Here is a 20,774-nt window from a genome sequence, read left to right on the forward strand (position 1 = left end):
CAAACCCAAATGCATTTCCTCATAAAAAATTATCTACCTTTAAGGTAAGCATGAAGCAAGACAAACAACAACAAAAACTCTAAATATTTTTCTGGGAGCGATAACATAAAATTCTCTTTTACTTGTGTGCAGAATACTAATTCATTCAACAGCTTCGCTGGATCTTAAGCGAATGGATTTTGTAAGTTAATGTCTTTTGTGAATTCATTATAATTAGTGGGACTAGGCCTATCCCCTGCTGTGTATGGGGACTAAGGAGACTGGTAATGCTCCCTGTCCTCTTTGCTCCAGTGGCCACTCCTGTACATGTAAAATTACACTGAAACTAGACAATATCAGGAAGCTCTGCTTCTGTTGAAGATGGACTAGTTACTTTGGACCTGTCTTCCCGTTGAAAACAATTAAAATAGCTAGATGAGATATGTTTTTAAAAATCTTCTTTAATGTATCAACCTATAAATTCATGAAGAATTTCTAGGCTGGGATCCAGGAGAAGATGGGAACTCATAAAACCAAACCCAGCACTCAACGCTGCTTTTCCACTGCTGCTACTTACTCTTGCAGGGATCAAACTACAAAACCTGGAGTTCAAGGGCCTAAAAGGTTGGCCCATACACTAGTCTCCCTTTATCAGCAGTTTTTCCTTCTGAGATTTCAGTTACCTGTGGTCAACTGTGGTCCAAAACTATTAAATAAAAAATTCCAGAAATAAATAATTTATGTTTTAAATTATGCACCTTTCTGAGTAGCATGAAATCTCATGCCATCCCACTGTGCCCCACCTGGAATGTGAATCACCCCTTCCGCATCCACACTGTAGATGACCCTCCCATTAGTCACTTGGAAGCGGTCTCAGTTATGAGATGACTGCCGCAGTATCACAGTGTTTGTATTCAAGTAACCATTATTTTACTTAAAAATGGTCCCAAAGCACAAGAGTAGTGATGCTGGCAATTCAGATAAGCTAAAGAGAATCAAGTGAAAAGGAATGTATATGTAGGAAAAAACATAGTATATATAGAGTACTATACTATCCATGGTTTCAAGCATCCACTGGGGGTCTTGGAATATCTTCCCTGCAGATAAGTGGGGCTCCTGCATTTGGCTTGGAAGTACTCTACCTCAGATTACAACCCTAAAGGACTGCTCCCCAGGAGTACTGGTGAATCAGAAAGAAACCAGCCATTGCATAGACCTACAACTCAGCTGTGCATTATCAAAACCCAGGAAATGTTAAGCCTTGAAACTGGATTAAAGCAATCTAGGATTTCTAGTACCTTTTTAGACATTTTGGTAGTAAAAGTAAACCCAAATTTTCTATGTAGGAAGGTAATACTATCCTGGGCTCCAAAACTTCTCTACAATGTTCTTTCAAATACAATGTCTAGTGTACACTAATAACTAGGTACCCAAAAGACAGACACTATTTACAAAACCCAACAGAAACAGACTCATACAGACTTTACATATTGGAATTATCAAACTCTAATTGTAAAATAACCATGTTTAGAAGTTTTAAGAAGATAAAAGCCAAGCTAGAAAAATGCAACAGAGTATTTTCAAGTGATATGATTTATTTGAGAAAGAACCAAATAGAACGTGTAGAACTGAAAAGTATAATAGCCAAAATAAGACATTTAATAGACTAAAAAGTAAATTAATTCCAATTAAGAAACTGTGAACTGGAGGTAGATAAGAAGAAACCATTTAGAATAAAGCACAGAAAAATCAAAGATTAAATATGGGAGAAACTATGATTCTTAAGGATATAGTAAGAAAATCTAACATACATTTAATTGAAGTCTCAGAAGGAGACAAAGAAAATGGGTCATAAGCACTATTTGAAAAAACTGAGAATTTTCAGAATTGAAAAAGATGTCAGTCCACACATTTAAAAATGTAATGAAATTCAAGCAGGATAGAAAGCAGACACATCATAGTGAAACTCAGAAAACCACAGACAAAGAAGACATCTGAGAGAGGAGAGATAGTCTTTACTTTCCAAGGATTAATGGCTCACTTCTCAACTGAAAGCCAAGAAACAGAATCGTTTCTTCAACGTATTGAAATAAAAGAAGTTTCAACTGAGGTTTTTATATCTAAGGAAAATCTTTTAAGAATGAAGGTGTAAAAATGCTATCCAAATAAAAACTAAGAGACTTGACAACCAATACACCTATACTAAATTAAATTCTGAAGATTAACTCTCCAAATGGAGAGACAAATCATAGACATGGGTTAGATGACTCAATATTATAAATATGTCAATTCTTCACAAACCAATCTACAAGCTTGCTTTATTGTGGTGATAGGGAACCAAACTTGCAATATTTCTGAGGTATGCCAGTAGATTCAATATATTACCAACCAACATCACAATAGAATTCTCAACTATACAGCTGATTCTAAAATGTAAATATAAATTTAAAAGACCATGAATAGTTAAGCATTCTTGTATGTGAATGAAACATGAGAAAGCTTGCTCAATTGGTACTAAAACTTGCCATAAATTAAATATAGTAATATTAAGATAGTGTGGTATTAGTTTAGGGAAAAGATAAAGATCCCAGGAATAGACTGATACATGGACACTTCATTTAGCTGCTCTGCATAATAGTGGGAAAGGGATCATCTCATAGTACATTGTTAGGACAGTCTTTAATGGAAACTAATAGTATGAGAGATTATTTTTATACAGAAGTGTTTTTTGCTATAAAGGCACATTATAAATGCAGACTAAAAACTATTCAATGAATGCACAAGTATTTCTAAAATTTTATCAAAAGAGCTGTATTTAAAAACAAGGTGCTGAATCCCTTTTTCTAATACCTAATGTCGATTATATGGCAATCTGAAATACTTACTCTTAAAAATGTCTTAATGCTTTGTTCATAAAGGTTTGCAATTAATTCTTCTACATTGTTAGTTCTTATTAAGAACAAAATACTTTGAGCCTTAAAGTAAGCATATGTAGGTATTCAAAACAGACACATTTTGAAGAATTGTATTTCCATTATACTAATATTAAATTATACATTTGGTAAGTCAGAAACTACACACACACACACACACACACACACACACACGTATATGTGTGTTTCAGGATATAATCAACAGAATGTGAACTTATATTTTCTAATATGCACATTTCCATATTTTTCATTCTTTATATAAATTCTACCTTTATATTTTCTAAACACAAAATACCCAGTAAGCTTGATTATTAATTTTATTTACTATTTATTTAATCATAAACTAAAAATTATTAACCAAACTATACAGATCAATAATTATATTGAAAAGTATTAGAAATTTATGTCAGATATTATTTGAATTGTAACAAAAAATTTGCTAAGTGATTGTCAATATGAGAAGTATTCCCTACTTTTAGGAAGGAAATACTGTTGTTAGGTTCCCTTCACTTTACAGAATTAGCACAAAAATCTGTTCCCAATTAAAAAACTGTGGGAGAACCCAGCTGTATTTAGGATTTGGCAAATGTATTAAGTTGTGCTCCAAATGCTTTGGTTTCAGCAAAGCCTGTAAAGTATTTTCTCATGTCTTTTCCTCCTTAACTTTAAAACACATGTACAGAGCATGAATCTGCAGCCTCTCTCTCCTTCCAGTTTTAATGATTAGAAAGTTTGAATATGCAATACCTTTAATATCTTTATCTGTCTAATACACAAAGCTTGAAAAAGAATATTCATGAGGTCACTTGTGTAAACAAAATGATTTATATCCCAGTTGTCAGAATGTTTAAAAAATAATTCACTTTCGCATAGAACCAAGAAGCTAAGTTTTGCCAAAGGCTGATGGCTCTCAGGCCTGGAGTGGTTTAGATTTATTTTAAAATATAAAAGCCAAGCAAGCAAGGCGGTTGTTTCGGGATAGTTTGAAAGTTCCAGCAACTACTTCTCATGTGCTGTGCACCAGCATTTTGAAAACGAGGGTTCTAAAGCCGCTTTGTTATGGAAAGAATGTTTCCTAGGGAAATTTTATTAAATGTAGAGGGTATAAAAATTAGAAGGGTTTTTGAAGTAGGAATGAATAGAATGGCTATAGCATGGAAAACTACTGAAACTAATCGAGAGGATTTGTTTGTTTGCTTGTTGTTTTTCTGTTAATCTTCACCTGAGGATATTTTTCCATTGACTGCTTTTTAGAGAAAGTGGAAGGGAAGCAGGGGAGAGAGAGAGAGAGAGAGAAACATCGATGTGAGAGAGACACATCAATTGGTTGCCTCCTGCACGTGTCCCAACCAGGGCCGAGGAATGAACCTGCAACCCAGGTACATGCCCTTGACCAGAAATCAAACCCGAGACCTTTTGGTCTGAAGGCCAACAGTGCTCCAACCACTGAGCCGTGCCAGCCAGGGTTAATCTAGAGGATTTTTTTTTTTTTAAATCATAACACGAGAGCCATCTCTTTCATTAGCTCACTTAGTAACAGTTCTTCCCTGTTCCAGCCTTAGGCATAGAAATTTCATAAAAACAAAAGTACAAAGAGACAACAGGCTTTTATATCACTCATCATAGATTTAAGACCCTTAATAAGAGGAAGCGATATTGTTTTTTTCCTTGAGATAGAGAAGGAACTAATACAGTCTGCTATGACTTACTATATGTCAGGTACTTTTCAGAACCTTTTACATACATGAATATATTCAACATTTCAACAACCATGAGATTAAATACTGCTATTATCAACATTTTACACACAGGGAAAATGAGATACACAGAAATTAAGGACAAATTAAGTAGACAGTTATTAAGCTATTGCATTGATTATCTAGGATTCAAACCCAAGCAGGATGCCTTGATAAAAGAGTGCCTCTAACAACTACACTATATGATATCAAGGAGTAAGACAAAATCAGACATAGTGTAAATGCTGACATTGTCACTTATTAAGTGCTGGGACCTTCAGGAACTTCGGTTTTCTCATATATATAATACCAAGGTTAGCACAGAATCATTCAGATTTTAAAAGGATTCAAGGTCTTGGCACAAATTAAATACATGATACATGTCAGTTCCCACTGATATGAACCTTTAACCTGCTTATTTCTCACAACTTAATTATGAAGTAATGTAGGGGTCCTAGTTAAACCTGGGGTGATGGTTTATTTTACCTCCTCTCCCTTTAAAAATTTCATTACAGTGTCCGTAAAAGGGGGGGAGGATTGCCCAGGAAAATAAAACACTGGAGAAGAGAAAGTAGCAGATAGGAGACTACAAAAAAAAACAAAAAAAAACAAATCCGGGAAAATTGGGCAAGTGATGAAAGGCAACATACAGGAGAAACCTGAAATCGAAATATTTGAAAGCATAAGAAAACCAAAGTAAATCACCATGCACCATAGACCAAGAAAATGCTCAAAATATAAGACACCATGAGCCCTGAAAATGGAGAGTAGGTGAGACAAAAATACTGGAACTAGCTGAAAGTCTGTGGGAGAAGTAGTCAGATTCCTAGATGTCCCTTCTGTCTCCACACAGTCAAGTGATCAGCTCTCACTGATCCCTCCTGAAGGGTGGAGGCTTGCTCTACACCATGGCTCCACTGACTCAGAGACACCATAAGCAGTAGAAGGCCTGATGCCATCTGAAAGCAGAGATTAAATAAAATTTTACATGCTTACTGGTGAGACATGTCTGCTACCCCAAGATAACCAACCCTTTACTGGGCTTTGAGAAAAGTGGCAGCCTCACACCATCACGAAAAGAAATCCTGAAACATTGACATTCAAGAAATGATATGTAGTTGCTGACAGTTAACTCACAACAAAACTGATACATGCCTGACCGATTATTCTAAAGTAAAGCTCTTAATTTAGCAACTACTGCTAGCTTAAAAGCTGGGGGCACTTTTTATGCCATGGTTATCATGTGGTAAAAGTTAGAAGGCAAACTGTGGTTATTGAGTCCATAGCTTTAGGATAGGACTAGTAGAACTTTCATATAGGTATAGAAAATGGCAGGGAATTCTACATCTGTGCTGCTCAGTCCAATAGCAATTAGTCATGTGTGACTATTGCGCACTTTTAAATGTGGCTACTGCAGCTGAGATACTGGATTTTAAATTGTGTTTTTTTGTTTGTTTGTTTTTTAAATATATCTTTATTGATTTCAGAGAGAGGAAAGGAGAGGGAGAGAGAGATAGAAACATCAATAAGACAGTCATTGATCCTTGCCTCCTGCAGGCCCCCGACTGGGGATCAAACCTGCAACCTGGGCATGTGCCCTGACTGGGAATCGAGCCCGGATCGCCTGGATCCTAGGTCGACGCTCAACCACTGAGCCACTCCCAGCCGGGCTAAATTGTGTTTAACTTTTATTAATTTACAGTTTAGCAACCATATATAGTGGCTACCTGATTGGACAGTGCAGCTCTAGAGGAAGTCATTAGAAAAAGTCATAATAGTGGTGCTTGGCTTTTTCTCGTCATTTTAAAGGAGGCCTAACAGAAATGAATTTAGCAAGAGTTAATTAATTTGAAAAAGGAGGCTGAAGAGAATAGAGCTGTGCTAAACAGTGTCTTTCAGTCGGTTACCATCAATTTATATTGACTGAAGATAGCTTAATTTGGACTTCATTTAGCTTAGAAAAACTAGCTTCTGTATCTCAAACAGCAGGAGACAACAAGGGGTCCTTAAACCCCTTTCGGTTATATTCTGATGTGTGCTGGGGCCAGAAAGAAAAATTAAACAGGCTGTTCTCCCTCTGCTCTTTCAGATGGCTTCAGAGTAACTTTATTAACTCGATCTTTTGAATATGATATACATATCTCTTACACCCTTTCATTTTTACATTCTGTTTTCTCTCCATGCTTTTCTTTGGGCGTTTTCTATTGACCTATGTTCTAACTAACCATTATTTCATTGTTTCCCAATCTACTGTTAACAGCCATTCATTGGTATTTTAAATTCAGTATTGATATTTTAAATGTATATTTTCAACTCTAGAATGCTCATTTGAATCTTTTCACACATAGCAGTTCTATATTGAAATTCTATATCCTTGTATTTTATTTCTGCCTTTCCCTCAGTTTTCATTAACATTTTATTTATAAATAATTTAAAGGCATTACCAATACCTAGATTATCTATGCATCTACTTGGATTATCTATTTTTTCTCTTGATTATCAGACATATTTTCCTTTACATATATAGTAATTTTTATTATATGTTGGAAATTGTGATAAAAGATCCACAGAGGTTCCAAACGATATTATCTTCTATCAGAAGGGGCTTACCCCTTTCCTTTGTTAGACACATTTCATAAAGAGATTGATGATCTCAACTAATTAGAGATTGAAATCTTTCAGGGTTGGGCTGAAGTTTTGGTAAGACTCAGTCTACCCCTTGGTTGACCCTGCACCTGAGGCATGGCCACTGACCTTCATATCATGGCACTTATATTAAGGGGCAGGGGATTAACCATTTAATTAAACTCCTCTTTCTCTTTGGTGATTTTTTTTCTTTTCTACAAATCACAGGAAATTTCACTCTGCCTTTTGATCTATCTTTTCACCCTCTTTCGCAGCCCCAGAACTCAGCCATGTTAGAATTCTTTCAAGTTCACAATCTGTTGCTCTAGCTTTCCACAACAACTAAATTCTTTGCTGATTTCTTTTGCCTTCATAGTAGCCCTCTGCTTGGACTATGCATTCTTTGCCCTCATTGGTACTGGTCAGTGCCTTTAGGGAGTTCAAATAGATGGTGATCTTCGGATCATTTCTGAATAGTTCTACCCTCTCTGATATCCAGTATTTATTATGCTATTATACCTTTACAAGTATTATTTTGTAATTTATCCTGATTTTTCTGGTAGCTGTAATGTCAGCTGTGGGTTAAGGCCTGCACAAGACTAGTAAAGGAACAGGAGATTTCAGGATTAAGATCTATTTTTAGATGAAATCTCTGCTTGTGCTTACCTGCACATGAAACTGACTGAGACTATTACATTTTTATGTAAATTGTCTTTCCAGAGGGACCACAAGAGAGATTTACAAAAAGCCCATGCTTTTCACCTGTCAAAGCTACCTCCAAATCCATATGAGCAGGAAATGAACTGTGAAATCTGTGTTTTTCCAAAGAAGGGCATACATTCCAACACTCAGCTATGATGGGACCACAGGGAACAATGGGCAAAAACCAAAAAAAATCTTCCCAGATGGAAAATCCAAGGGCCATGGAGGACAATAGAAAACATTAACACACAGAAAGCAGAATAGTAATGATCAATTTAGAAAGATCTAGCAATTCTTGTTTATGAGGATTTGATAACTCTAATGAACCAGTGAACTTAGTTTGTATAATATTCTTGGCTTTCCTGAAAAAGGAAGTTTTGTCATGGTATCCTGCCCCACTGCACAACAGTTTATATGTATGATCAAAAAGGGGTGATTAATAACTTCCTTTGTTGTCAAATCACAATTAGCCTTAACTGACCCAATGGAGAGAACTATACATCTTTTGACCTAGATCATGTAACTCAAAAAGACTTTGGATCATCTGGTGTGTGGAGGGAAAAAGTATGTTTTAAATGCACCAAAAAATAAATAACATGACTCATGGAGATATAGGTGGTCAGGCTAAGAGAGAATGGCTTTTGTCAACCAACATCCATTCTTTCATTCTACTCCTTTAGTAACAGAATTCCCAAAGATTTAGGCAGTCTTGAAGGGAAGCTATTCATCTTTGACTTCCTCCTTTCTTGTGTGGCAGAGTGTGGAAGTAGTGGTGAGCCAGTTTCGACTGTACAGACAAGGGAAACACTCAGGGGATGGTTAAGTAAAAACATAAAAGAAACTTGGGACTCTGGATGACCTCAAGGAGCAGAGCTTTCCTCTTCATCCTCTCTCGCAGTCCCCTCCCAAACCTATCCCTCTAACCACAACAGATTCTTCTTCATCTTGGGCTTTTACATTAGAAAGACATAAAGCTTCTGTCTTGTTTCAGCCATTGTTCATTTGGTCTTTGTTAAATCATTGAAATCAATACCCTAATTAATATGTAAGTCCTGTAGGATTATATGCCATTTAAAAGTATGTGCAATTTATTATTTTGAAAAAAAATATGCTAAAATTACATTTTATAAGGGGGGGGGGAACAACCTTAATCAAAATAATGTTGAACATATCAACTATATCTAAATCATATCTGATTACATTCATTTTATTTTGCTAAACTAAAGAACATTATTATGTTGTATTTGTAGAGACATGATTCATAAAGCACTTTCACAGATGCCTAGCTTAATATGCATAGTATCATTTATTAAGAATTACATTATTCACAGCCATATTCAAAACTGGTAATCTTGAAAGAATTTCTTATTGCAGAATAGCAAAGTTTCTTTGCCTTCAAAGATAATATGATGTTAGTGGGAAGAATGAAAGACTCGGAAGTTAAAAGAACAAGGTATGTCCTAATTCCACCCATTTCATCCCTAGTAGCAGTGCCCAAAGCCAAGTCATAGGTTCTCTTTGAACCTCAGTCTCCTTATCTATATATCAAAGATAATAATCTATCTGTAAATGAAGTCAGTCAAGTTCAAATGAAATAATATATATGAAAGTAATGCGAACTGTGTTGTAAATCAAACCTATAAGCCTCACAAAGGAAATTAATAGAAACTCAACAGACGATGGGTCAAACTTTTAAGACAAGTTGCTTCTACAGTAGAAATGAGAGATTATGTATGGCAGAAGAGCAAGAAAAAGCAGTCAGGAAAGCTAGTTTTAAGAGTAAAAAGTAGATAATATCTACATTCAGAAAAAAGACTAAAGCCCGGCTGGGCGTGGCTCAGCGGTTGAGCATCGACCTAGGATCCAGGCGATCGGGGTTCGATTCCCGGTCAGGGCATATGCCTGGGTTGCAGGCTCGATCAATGACTCTCTCTCATCATTGATGTTTCTATCTCTCTCTCCCCCTCTCCTTTCCTCTCTCTGAAATCAATAAAGATATATTTAAAAAAAAAAAAAGACTAAACATTTAAATATATATATATTTGTTCTAAGTAACATTTAGCTGTATGGAATGAAGTAGCTTTGTTTCTCAAAATAACATGGACAAGACATATTAATTGATTTCATTGACTACCAAATAAATATTCCAAGGTTTGGGGATTCCTGGGACAATACTGTCACTTTCCTGAAAATCCGTGATCTAAAACTTAGAGGAAGGTTTTTTCCCAGCAGTTCCTTATTTCTCTGGATGAATCATGGACATCTTGAACTGCTTCTGATCCCACAAATAATCAGGGTCTCCATTCTGACTCAAGTCTTTTTTTTTAATTGAATTTATTGGGGTAACATTTGTTAATAAAATTATATAGGTTTCAGGTGTCTAATTCTACATCATATCATTTATATATGGTATTGTATGTTCACCACCCCAAGTCATCTCCTTCCACTACCATCTATCTCCCTTTATCTTCTTCTACCTTTCCAACCCTCCTTTCCCTCTGATGAGCACCATACTATAATCTGGGTCTATGAATTGTTATTTTTTTAATCCCTTCACCTTTTTCTAGTCCCTCAACCCCCACCACTCTGACAGCTGTCAGTCTGTTCTCTATATCTATGAGTCTGTTTCTATGTATTTTGTTTATTAGTTTATTTTGTTCATTAGATTCCACATAAGTGAAATCATATGGTACTAGTCTTTCTCTGACTGGCTTGTTTCCCTTAGCCTAATACTTCCTAGGTCCATTCATGCTGTAACAAAAGTTAAGATTTCCTTCTTTTATTTATTTTTAATTATTATTTAAAATATATCTTTATTGATTTCAGAGAGAGGAAGGGAGAGGGGGAGAGAGATAGAAACATCAATGATGAGAGAGTCATTGATTGGCTACCTCCAGCATGCCCCCCACTGGGGATCCAGCACAAAACCTGGGCATGTGCCCTGACAAGGAATCGAACTTCAGTCTCCTAGATCATAGGTCGATGCTGAACCACAGAGCTATGCCGGCCAGGTAATTTCTTTCTTTTATATGACTGAGTAGTATTCCATTGTATAAATGGATCACCATTTTTTATCCCCTCTACTTATGGGCATTAGGGCTATTTCTAAATCTTGGCTATTGTAAATAATGCCACAATGGACATAGGGGTGCATATATTCTTTTGAATTGAGTGTTTCAGGTTTCTTCAGATATAGTCCCAGAAGTGGAATCACTGGGTCATAAGGCAGTTCCCTTTTTTATTTTTTGAGGAAACTCCATACTACTTTCCACAGTGGCTGCACCAATCTGCATTCTCACCAAGAGTGCATTCGGGTTCCCTTTTCTCCACACCCTCACCAACACTTGTTGTTTGTTGATTTATTGATGACAGCCATTCATATGGGTGTGGGTAATATCTCATTGTGGTTTTAATTTGCATTTCTCTGATGATTAGTGATGTTGAACATCTTTTCATGTGTCTGTTGGCCATCTGTATGACCTTTTTGGAGAAGTGTCTGTTCAGGTCATTTGCCCGTGTTTTAACTGGGTTGTTTGATTTTTGGGTGTTGAGTTTTTAAGGTCTTTATAAATTTTGGATATTAACCCCTTATCAGGTATATCATTGGCAAATATGTTCTCCCATTCAGTGGGTTGTCTTTTCATTTTGTTGATGGTTTCCTTTGCTGTGCAAACACTTTTTAGTTTGATGTAGCCCCATTTGTTTATTTTTCCTTCTGCTTCCCTTGCCCAAAGTGATATATTAGAAAATATGTTGATATGAGAAATGTCTGAGATTTTATTGCCTCTGTTTTCTTTCAAGATTTTTATAGTTTTGAGTCTAAGATTTAAGCCTTTTATTCATCTTGAGTTTATTCTTGTGTATGGTGTAAATTTTCCCCCTTAAAAGGTAATGCATAGTGATGCAAAGGAATGCTCTAGTTTCTTTTGGAAGGTAGATTAAGAAATGGACTGAAATTTATTTACATTCCTTTCCTTGTTTCTCTCATCAACATTTCTTACTTTCAATTTTGACAGCTGAACTCTAATAGGTACTTGCCAATTTATGTTAAAGTTAACTGAGAAAGAAAAATCTGTTAGGAAACAACCATTTTTGTACTAAAAATGTTGTTCCATTTAATTTGCCAAGGTAATGGGTTAGAGACTTAGTTAATTCTAATACTTTTTCCCAGACTATAAAATAAGCTAAACATGACAAAACAAACAAAAACAAATATAAACTTAGAGAGATTATAGCTTTAGAATTAGCGATTGTCAATTATTATCAAAAGCATTTTATATTGTAGCAACATAATCCTCTTATTTTAAAAAGTCACAGTGATAATTGAAGATAAGAGAACAAAAGCAAAGAGTTTGTTTGGTTCCTTGTTAAAATGAAACATGTAGATAGCATTAAAAACCAAAAGGTGTGAATGGAATGAATAGATGAAAATGTCTTTCTCCTAAAAGTCACCCCAAGATATTATCTGAAAAAAATATATTATTATTTGAAAATGCAAATCCAAATAATAGAATTGAATGCTTCAATGGTAGAAATAAAATGGGCAGGAATTACTTCCAAAGTACATTTTCAAAGTTATGTAATTGTCACTGATTTTTTTTTTTTTTAGACCTTAAAAACTATAAGCCTTAATCCATAATACAAAGAAAGTCTTGGCATATTTATTTTGAATACTTTTAACCCATAAAACAGATGTAACATCCAATAACCAATCTGCCTTCAGGTAATTTTAATCATGTATACAGTAAATATACCAGCAAGTCTTAAAATCCATTCTGTACTCATTCATTTCTGAATTTAATTATAGTTTAATTTAATTATAGTTTAATTATAGTTAGGTTTAATTTCTTAATAAAAAACCATGGAAAACAATATTAATAAAGAAATAAAAATAATTTTTCCTTTTAACTATTCTTAACTCTTCAAAACTAAAGTCTCCTGATCTAATTTTTTAAAACATTGGACCCTGAACATTGACTTTCAGCAGCATCACGAACAGCACTGCTATATTTTCTACACAATATCATGCTTTTCCTGATTGCCTTGGAAATGTTTCAATGAGGGAACTAGGATGCTCTTTTCCCTCTCATCATAAGATTTTGTTTTTTTCCTACAAAGAAATAAAATTGTACAAAATGTGAATAGTAAAGGAGAACAGAAAGGGGGAATATTTATCTATGAAGGCAAACATTGTAAAACAAGCAGTCTTATCAGCATCAAAAACCTATTCTTCCACATAACCCTTTTCCTATATAGCACTTAGCAGGTATTTTTTAAATTCTTAAGCCTCCTGACCTGCAGAACTTGCTTTATCTTCAAGTTTAATGTCTTTCATAACACACATTTCCCTTTGCAATGTGTGAACCCGCAAGCATTAGTTGAGAAAGGGTTCATATTTTCCTGACCCTGAATACTGTGACTGTAAATTTCTGTGGCCTTTAGCCTCACAATATTGTGGTCTACAATACTTTTTCCCATTGGTCATCATTTCATGAATCCACAAATTTAGTATCAACCAATACAGTCCATCTTTTACAATTTCCATAGTTTTATCACACATTATAGCTGTTATTTTAGCACTTTCTAGAGCTGCCTCTTATACGGAGTGGCAAATTTCTTCTTTTGTCTGGATGTACCATACTTTTGAATCATTAACATTGAACTTATGACCAACAGAACTATATAGCTCTTGCCTGAACAAGGCTGATCTAACTATATTTCCTCTGTAAGGCAAATTATAACTTTCTTGTGCTCAGGAACACTGGACAGCATTTGAGCACTATGGGTTGTTCAAGGGTCAATTATAATGAAATTCCAGAAAAATGCAAAATAATAATGGCAGAATGCAAATAAGTGGTTGACAGAAGCTAGAGCTGAGTGGAAGGGACTGTCTCCAAAAGGATGAAAGGGAGCTTTTTGAGCTAAAGAAAATATTGTCTGTCATAATTATGGTATAGGCTAAAGGACTGTATAGATTAGTCAAAACAACAAATTGTATGCTTAAAATTTTAGTATTTTATTATATATAAACACAAATTAGAGCTGATTTTTAAATAAGTCTATATAGATGATCTCATTTAATCCTTTATAGGTTAAATGTTATTACAATCATTATATAATTAGAGAATCAAGGTTTGACCTTGGTTTTATGAGCACTAAATGTGAGAAATAGAACTATTCCCTTTAACATACTACTTGTATCTGAATCTGAATCTAAATTGAATGCTTAAATAGGTTAAATGTCTCCTACATATCATTGATACAAGAAGCAAATATAGAAAACTAGTAAGCCAATTAAGATAAATGCTGTTTCCAGTGCCCCCCAATAAGCAACACTGGTTCTATCTTCTTAATCATTTTGTATCATTTACATATAAACAAAAACATATATATGAATCCAATAAAATTGTTATAATGTATAGACGACTGTGCAACCTGCTGAATTTCTCTAATTTTACTAAAAATATAATCTATACCAAGTAAGTTCTATACCAAACTAATTATTTTTCTTCCTTCAATAACACATTTGAGAAAGAATAAAAACTTGGTTTGTTTTCTCTTTTTAAATAATCAGAGATATGATTTAATTATATGCTGAGATATGAAACAGAAAGGGAATAATTTTCCTTTTCTGCAAATCCTGCTAAGTATATTAAAAGATTATATGGGAATGATTGTAACACAAAGAAAACATGATTCATTTATAATACGCTGCTACTCCCTAGTCTCAATAAACAGGCCGATAAAAGGCATTTTTTAAGTTTTCCTCACATTTGCTACATAAGCTCCATTTATTAGGACTCCGTTTCTTGAAGTTAACCTGTCACCCTAAGGTATCCACCTCTTCTCTGAAGAGCAGCCTGCTGAGTTCCCTGGAAACCTGGGTCCCACTGTTATCTGAAGTGTCAGGGCAGGGGACTTCAAAGGCAGACAGCTGCAGAACACATCTTCACAGCTCCTTGATCTCTGGACTGGAGTGTGTACATACACTTCTAAACTGTCTAAAGGGAAATTTAGAGCTTACTTTTAGAATACTCAAAGGTAATTTGTTCTGATAATAGTGAAATGGGGAGACGACTGCTAGTCCGAGAGATAGTATCCACTTAATGTGGCTAAATGCTGACATGCTAAACTTCTACTCAAACCTATTTTGACACATATCTGCTAAAGATACACTATTCTATGAAAACCACATAATACCACATTTATCAAAGAGTACTTATCATTTGGAGTAAATGCTAAAATGTGTAAGGATAAAATTATGTCTGTCTGGATTTACTTCAAAATAATATAGGAGAGAAAACTACATGGGGGTATAGATAGAACTGGCTATTGGTTGGTGGTTGTTTGGACTGGTGTTTTAATATACTATTACTTCCTTTTAGTGTCTCCAAATATTTCCATAATGAAAATAAAATATTAATACTACTAACAATGAAAACTGCATTTAAAACCCACTGTTTATACCCAAATGAAAAAATAGCTATGTTCTAAAAGTCCTTGGCAAGTTAATTATTAGAAATGAGATCATATTATTTTATTTGATGCAATGTTTTATATACATGATGATTATGGGTCTGAGTCAATCCACAAAAACCTATAAATTTTTATTTTATGTTTACTAATCACTATGCTTTAGCTCATGTATAGATTTAAAAGTCTTTTTGTGGTCTGATCTGGACATCTACATCCTCATATAGTATTATTTTCATGGTGTGATATGTTCCATAGAACTGAGAAAGAAGGTAATTTGGCTGTACCAGATAAATGTTTTCCAAACTATCACTGACCAGTGTCCTCCACCCCAACTTTCCCCACCTCAGCACTCCCGTCCCTGGTGTTTATGATACAGTATATCATCCAATTTAGCACAATTTTGAATAAAAAGGACACTATTGTGAATGACCAGACAATAGGCATAAACTGAGACTGCCCCAAATAAACCAGGAATAGTTGACATATCTACAAGGTGACCACTTATTTATGTTGAAAGAAACTTAATTATTTTGTTCTACAAAGCTATTACTTTGCAAATAAAAACTGATAACTATAAGATTATAAATTGATATTTTAAACAATAAACTATAAAATATCATAGGTTTTTCTTTCTCTTTTTTTTAAAGATTTATTGATTTTTGGAGAGAGAGGAAGGAAGAGGGAGAGGGAGAGGGAGAAAGAAACATCAGTGTGAGAGTGAAACCTCATCAGTCTAAGCTGCCTCCTGCATGCCCCCTTCCGAGGACTGAGCTATAACTCAGACATGGGCCTTGACCAGGAATCGAACCAGCAAACTTTCTGTGCACCGGACGAAGCCCAACCAACGAAGCCCAGCCAGGGCCCTTCTCTTCTTATAAAGATTTGCCTTACAGATCACATTTGATGGCTAAAATAATCCTACAGGTTCTGAATAATTTCCCACATTTGGGTCATCTAAAATTATTTGATAGTCTAATTTCACATCTTTTGAACTTTTGAAGTAACGACTTGTCTCACTCGACACTTGCTTGAAAGAATCTCAGTCGTGGCAAGAACGAAGGTAAGTCGGAAAAATAAAATTCAATTACAAAACGAAACTTCATATATTCCCTGTGTTCTTCAAAACCGGTCAGGTTACACTACATTTAAAACCCACTGTTTATACCCAAATGAAAAAATAACTATGTTGTGAAACTCCTCGGCAAGTTAGGTATTTGCTGCGACAGCAAGTGGAGCCTGAAGTTTCAGTGACATATGACAGAAAAGTGCTTCTCCCCTCAGTGCTCAGACTACTTCGCTCACCTCTAGCAGCTGCAGCTCCTTCGCGAGCCTTCTTGGGAACCCAGCCTGTTTCCACGTGGGGGCCCTGCCACCTCAACTCAGGGTCGCCACCCCCACTCTGACGGGAGGGGCAAGGACAGTGCCCACACTGGTCCCCAGGGCTCTTCCAGAAAGTGGCTACTCTCATGGTTTCCGGTCACAGTCATTGACCAGAACCAGTCATTTAGTGCCACCTAATATTTAGGGGCCAAGAAAGCAACACTTTCTTTTTACTCAAGGGGAAGAAAGTAAAAGGGGTTTTGGGGAACAGAAGTGTATCTTTCGGAAAGCCATAGGGAGATTTTAACCAAAGAAGTGGCTCTTTACATCATTTGTCCAAAGTACTCCCGTGACAGTCGTGAGTCCATTGTGTCCGCTGCCCCCCAGCTCAGCACGAGGCCACCCAAAATACCCTGAGAGGGGTGAATGTTTGCAGAGGAAAAGCTTTGCAGAATGTCTTTGGGAGCCCTCTCCCATAGCCGGGGAACACGGATTCATGAAATTATTCTAAACAAGATGCCTCAGGTCATAATTTAATGTCTTTCGGGTGTTCTACAAGGAGATAGGAAAGAACCTTATCACAGCCTCTGAAAAACACACACAGAACTCTTCACCTCTTGAAAAACAGCATTTCTCAGTTTCTTCTGGGGAAACGTTTCAGTCACTTAATATTTGTTCCTTACACTCCCAGTCATGGGCTTTCTAATTCTAAGAACGTGGAATATATTTTTCTACTTTAGATGGTCTTAATGTTGCTGTTAGCTAGGTTAGGCACTGTTGTCGATGCTGGTAAAAAATATATATATATATAGAAAAGGCAAAAGATCCATCATTGCTTTAGGTAGTGAGCTTGAATCAATTTGGATTTTATCACTACTGTTTTGCATCCTGGAATTTATAAATTTGTAATTTTTTATTTTCTTATACAAATAGTTCTGCAATACCTTTTTATGTGTTAATAAAATTGTTATCTGGTGTTCATAAAGAAAAAAAAATGTTTGCTCTTTATAAACCTGTTCTGAGGGCAAAAAACAAAACGGTTTTGCAATCTAACTGTATTCAATTAAAGTGATAGAGGGCTAATGTGGGGAAAGAGTATTTAAAGATCTAAAGATGTAATTATTTAAGAGAATTTTGGGTAATGACTTAGATGGAATGATAACTACTTCCAAAACATTTAGTGGTGATGTGAATTACTATTGAATGATAATTAAAAAACTCAATCTACCATTTATGCATAAGAGATTATGACCTAACCATCTTTGGAGCTCTAATTTTGGACTTTTCTCTGCTATTTATAATGTAATACAGGCAAGCCACTTAAATTCCTTTCTAGTTTTACAATACCCTTATTAGTGAAAATCATCTCCTCCTTTCCACAATGCATTAGAAAAAGACTGTATCTAGTAGACAAAACTAAACTAATGAGGTAGAAACTTGAATTTAAAGTTAGCTTTCTTCTTTAAATTCTCTTTTATTCTTTGGACTACATAATTGGCAGAACTAAGAAAGTAGCCTAAGGCAGTTCGTTTTGAATTAGCTAAATCATGACCCTGGCCTGAGGAGAGGATTAATGCTTAAGGCAAAGATAACTGTGTACTCAGGTAATCATGTAATTTATCATCCTAACTGGGAAAATTCTGAAAGTAAAATGGGGAGCTATTAGTTATTTCATCTGGAAAGCAGGAAAAAACTTTGATCTTTTTACCTTGCCCTTTCTATGTATAAACTGCCTCCTATAAGATGCAACCAGCTTAAAGAAGCAGTCAGAGCTGGCCCACAAAGGGTGACCGAAGTAATATTACTACATATTGAGGCCACTAGCTCTTCTCTCCTGGAGAGTGTAAGTAAGTGATGCTAAAAAAAAGAAGAGCAGGGGGCAACTTCTGGGGTGCTTGGTGTTGGCATGAGGTTACCAAAACTGGAGGTCCTGGAGAACCTGCTGAAGCCATGAGGCTAATGTACCCACAACCTTGGAAACACGGGAGCAGCGCCCTGAGCTGCCTCGCCCCCTGGCTGTCCTTACCTTGAGCGCCCATCACCTAGCACAGCCTGAAAGCCCCCCCTCCTCGCCGGGTTAACACAGCGCAGTGCAGACTCGCACTGGCCTTGGCATTTCAGTGCTTTGGAATTGGGGGATGGATAACCAGGTCACCATCTCCTTTGGGTTAAAGATTAGGTTCTGGTAAAGGTGGAAAATCAAAAGGGTATCACTAATCATTTTAGGTGCTCGTGTAAATGTATTTATTTGAATATTATTCAATTTTTAAAAATTTCCTTGACCAGAGAAAGAAATATATTATCAGGCATCATAAAGACTGTATGGACTAATCAATAATTCCACAATATCGTCAAAACAGGACACCAAGTGAGAATAAATTGAGAGGCTGAAAAATAAAATGTGAAATATGAGAAAATGAAATTCTTCTGAAAGTTTTGTAAGTAATTCAAATATGTGCTTGAGGACTGGACTGAAGAATGCTTAGTGGAACTATTAGAACAAAGATTTAATCTACTGCCATCTAGTGGGGATTTAATTTATATTTAATTATTAGCTCCTGGCAAAAACAAAAGCAAAAACAAAATAAGTCTGATTTCAAATTATAGGGATCCTAAGTGATTATCTCCTCCAGTGGCTTCAGTCCCATGGTGCTCCGAGGCTGTTGTCACGGTACCTGGGACACCACCTGAGGTGCGGGAGGGGTGGAAGGGTGGACTCTGAGGTCCCCCTCCTAACCCAACCAGATCGGTCATAGTTCTACCTGTTCTATATTTTGGGCTTCTGACCTGATTTCATTTGAAGAAAGAATTTCCACTTCTAAAAAGAAAACATAATGACATAATGTTAAAATACCTTATTTGGCTTTATGTCCATCACTGTATAAATGAATACACCAATAAACATTAATTTTCTAATGCCACACGAATGGCTAGGGACACAACTAGCAGTAGAACTGACATCTTTTGATTTCTATTTTCATTCAAATTTTGGGTTTGAGGTTATTTCATTTTAAAATAGATTATTTCCTTGAACTTTATTTAAAATGACTTGACTCTCTCTCTTGCGCCATTAGAAACCTCAGTGGCAACAGAATCTCAAATTAATCATTGGAAATGATATCATGGCTGTAGATTATAGTTACACTATGTCAACTACACATTTTGTCTAGAATCCCTAAAAATAATAGAGTAGCTTCTGGGGGATGACTTCTCTCTTTTCGCTTGGATTTACTTAATTTTAGAGGTAAAAGAGACATCACAAAGCTGTTAGTAAACTATCATTTTAAAAATTATTTCATGTTTTATAAAACACAAAACTATCCATTCCACTAGGGTGCAGAGAAATATACTACTTGCCTCAAGTTAGTTTGAGTGTTTTTCCAGTTCTCCTGGATAAGTGAGAAATAGGAAATAATTTATGAGAGGTGGTTTCATTGTTTTGTTTGTCTCTTCGTTTATGATGGGTAAAAGTTGAGGATTTTTTAGCACTGGGAGGAAAGAGTTGTTGAAAGGGATATAATGATATAGAAAAAAGGACCATTAGTGGAGCAAGTTCCTTGAGGATTTAAGAGAAAATAAAATCTAGAACTTGTGTGGAGAGAAAAGATACCACTCTCTAGGACAAGACAAGGTGTTCATAACTATAATAGCATTGTCATTTTGATATGTCTCACTTAAATTTGCCACAAAATAAATATTTTTATCAAATGACATTGAATTACTCATGTTTACTTTTGCATCTATCTTACATCATCTCATTATATATGCAAAATTATCATTTAAAACTCCAGGGTTTTTTAATATTTATAAGCTACGTCCTCTTTATTTTAATCCAACTGCATATATCCCTCATAAGATACCACATAATATTTCTTTTAGTGTTAAAAGTAAGATAAAAATTGTTTATAGCGTTAAAATTCAATATTATTTAAAGACTATATATATTTACTTATATAGTTTGTATACAGAGTTTTGTAACTATGTTAACCTATATAGAGTAAGT

The sequence above is a fragment of the Miniopterus schreibersii genome (assembly GCF_964146895.1).
Source record: "Miniopterus schreibersii genome assembly, chromosome: 5".
NCBI lineage: Eukaryota > Metazoa > Chordata > Mammalia > Chiroptera > Miniopteridae > Miniopterus > Miniopterus schreibersii.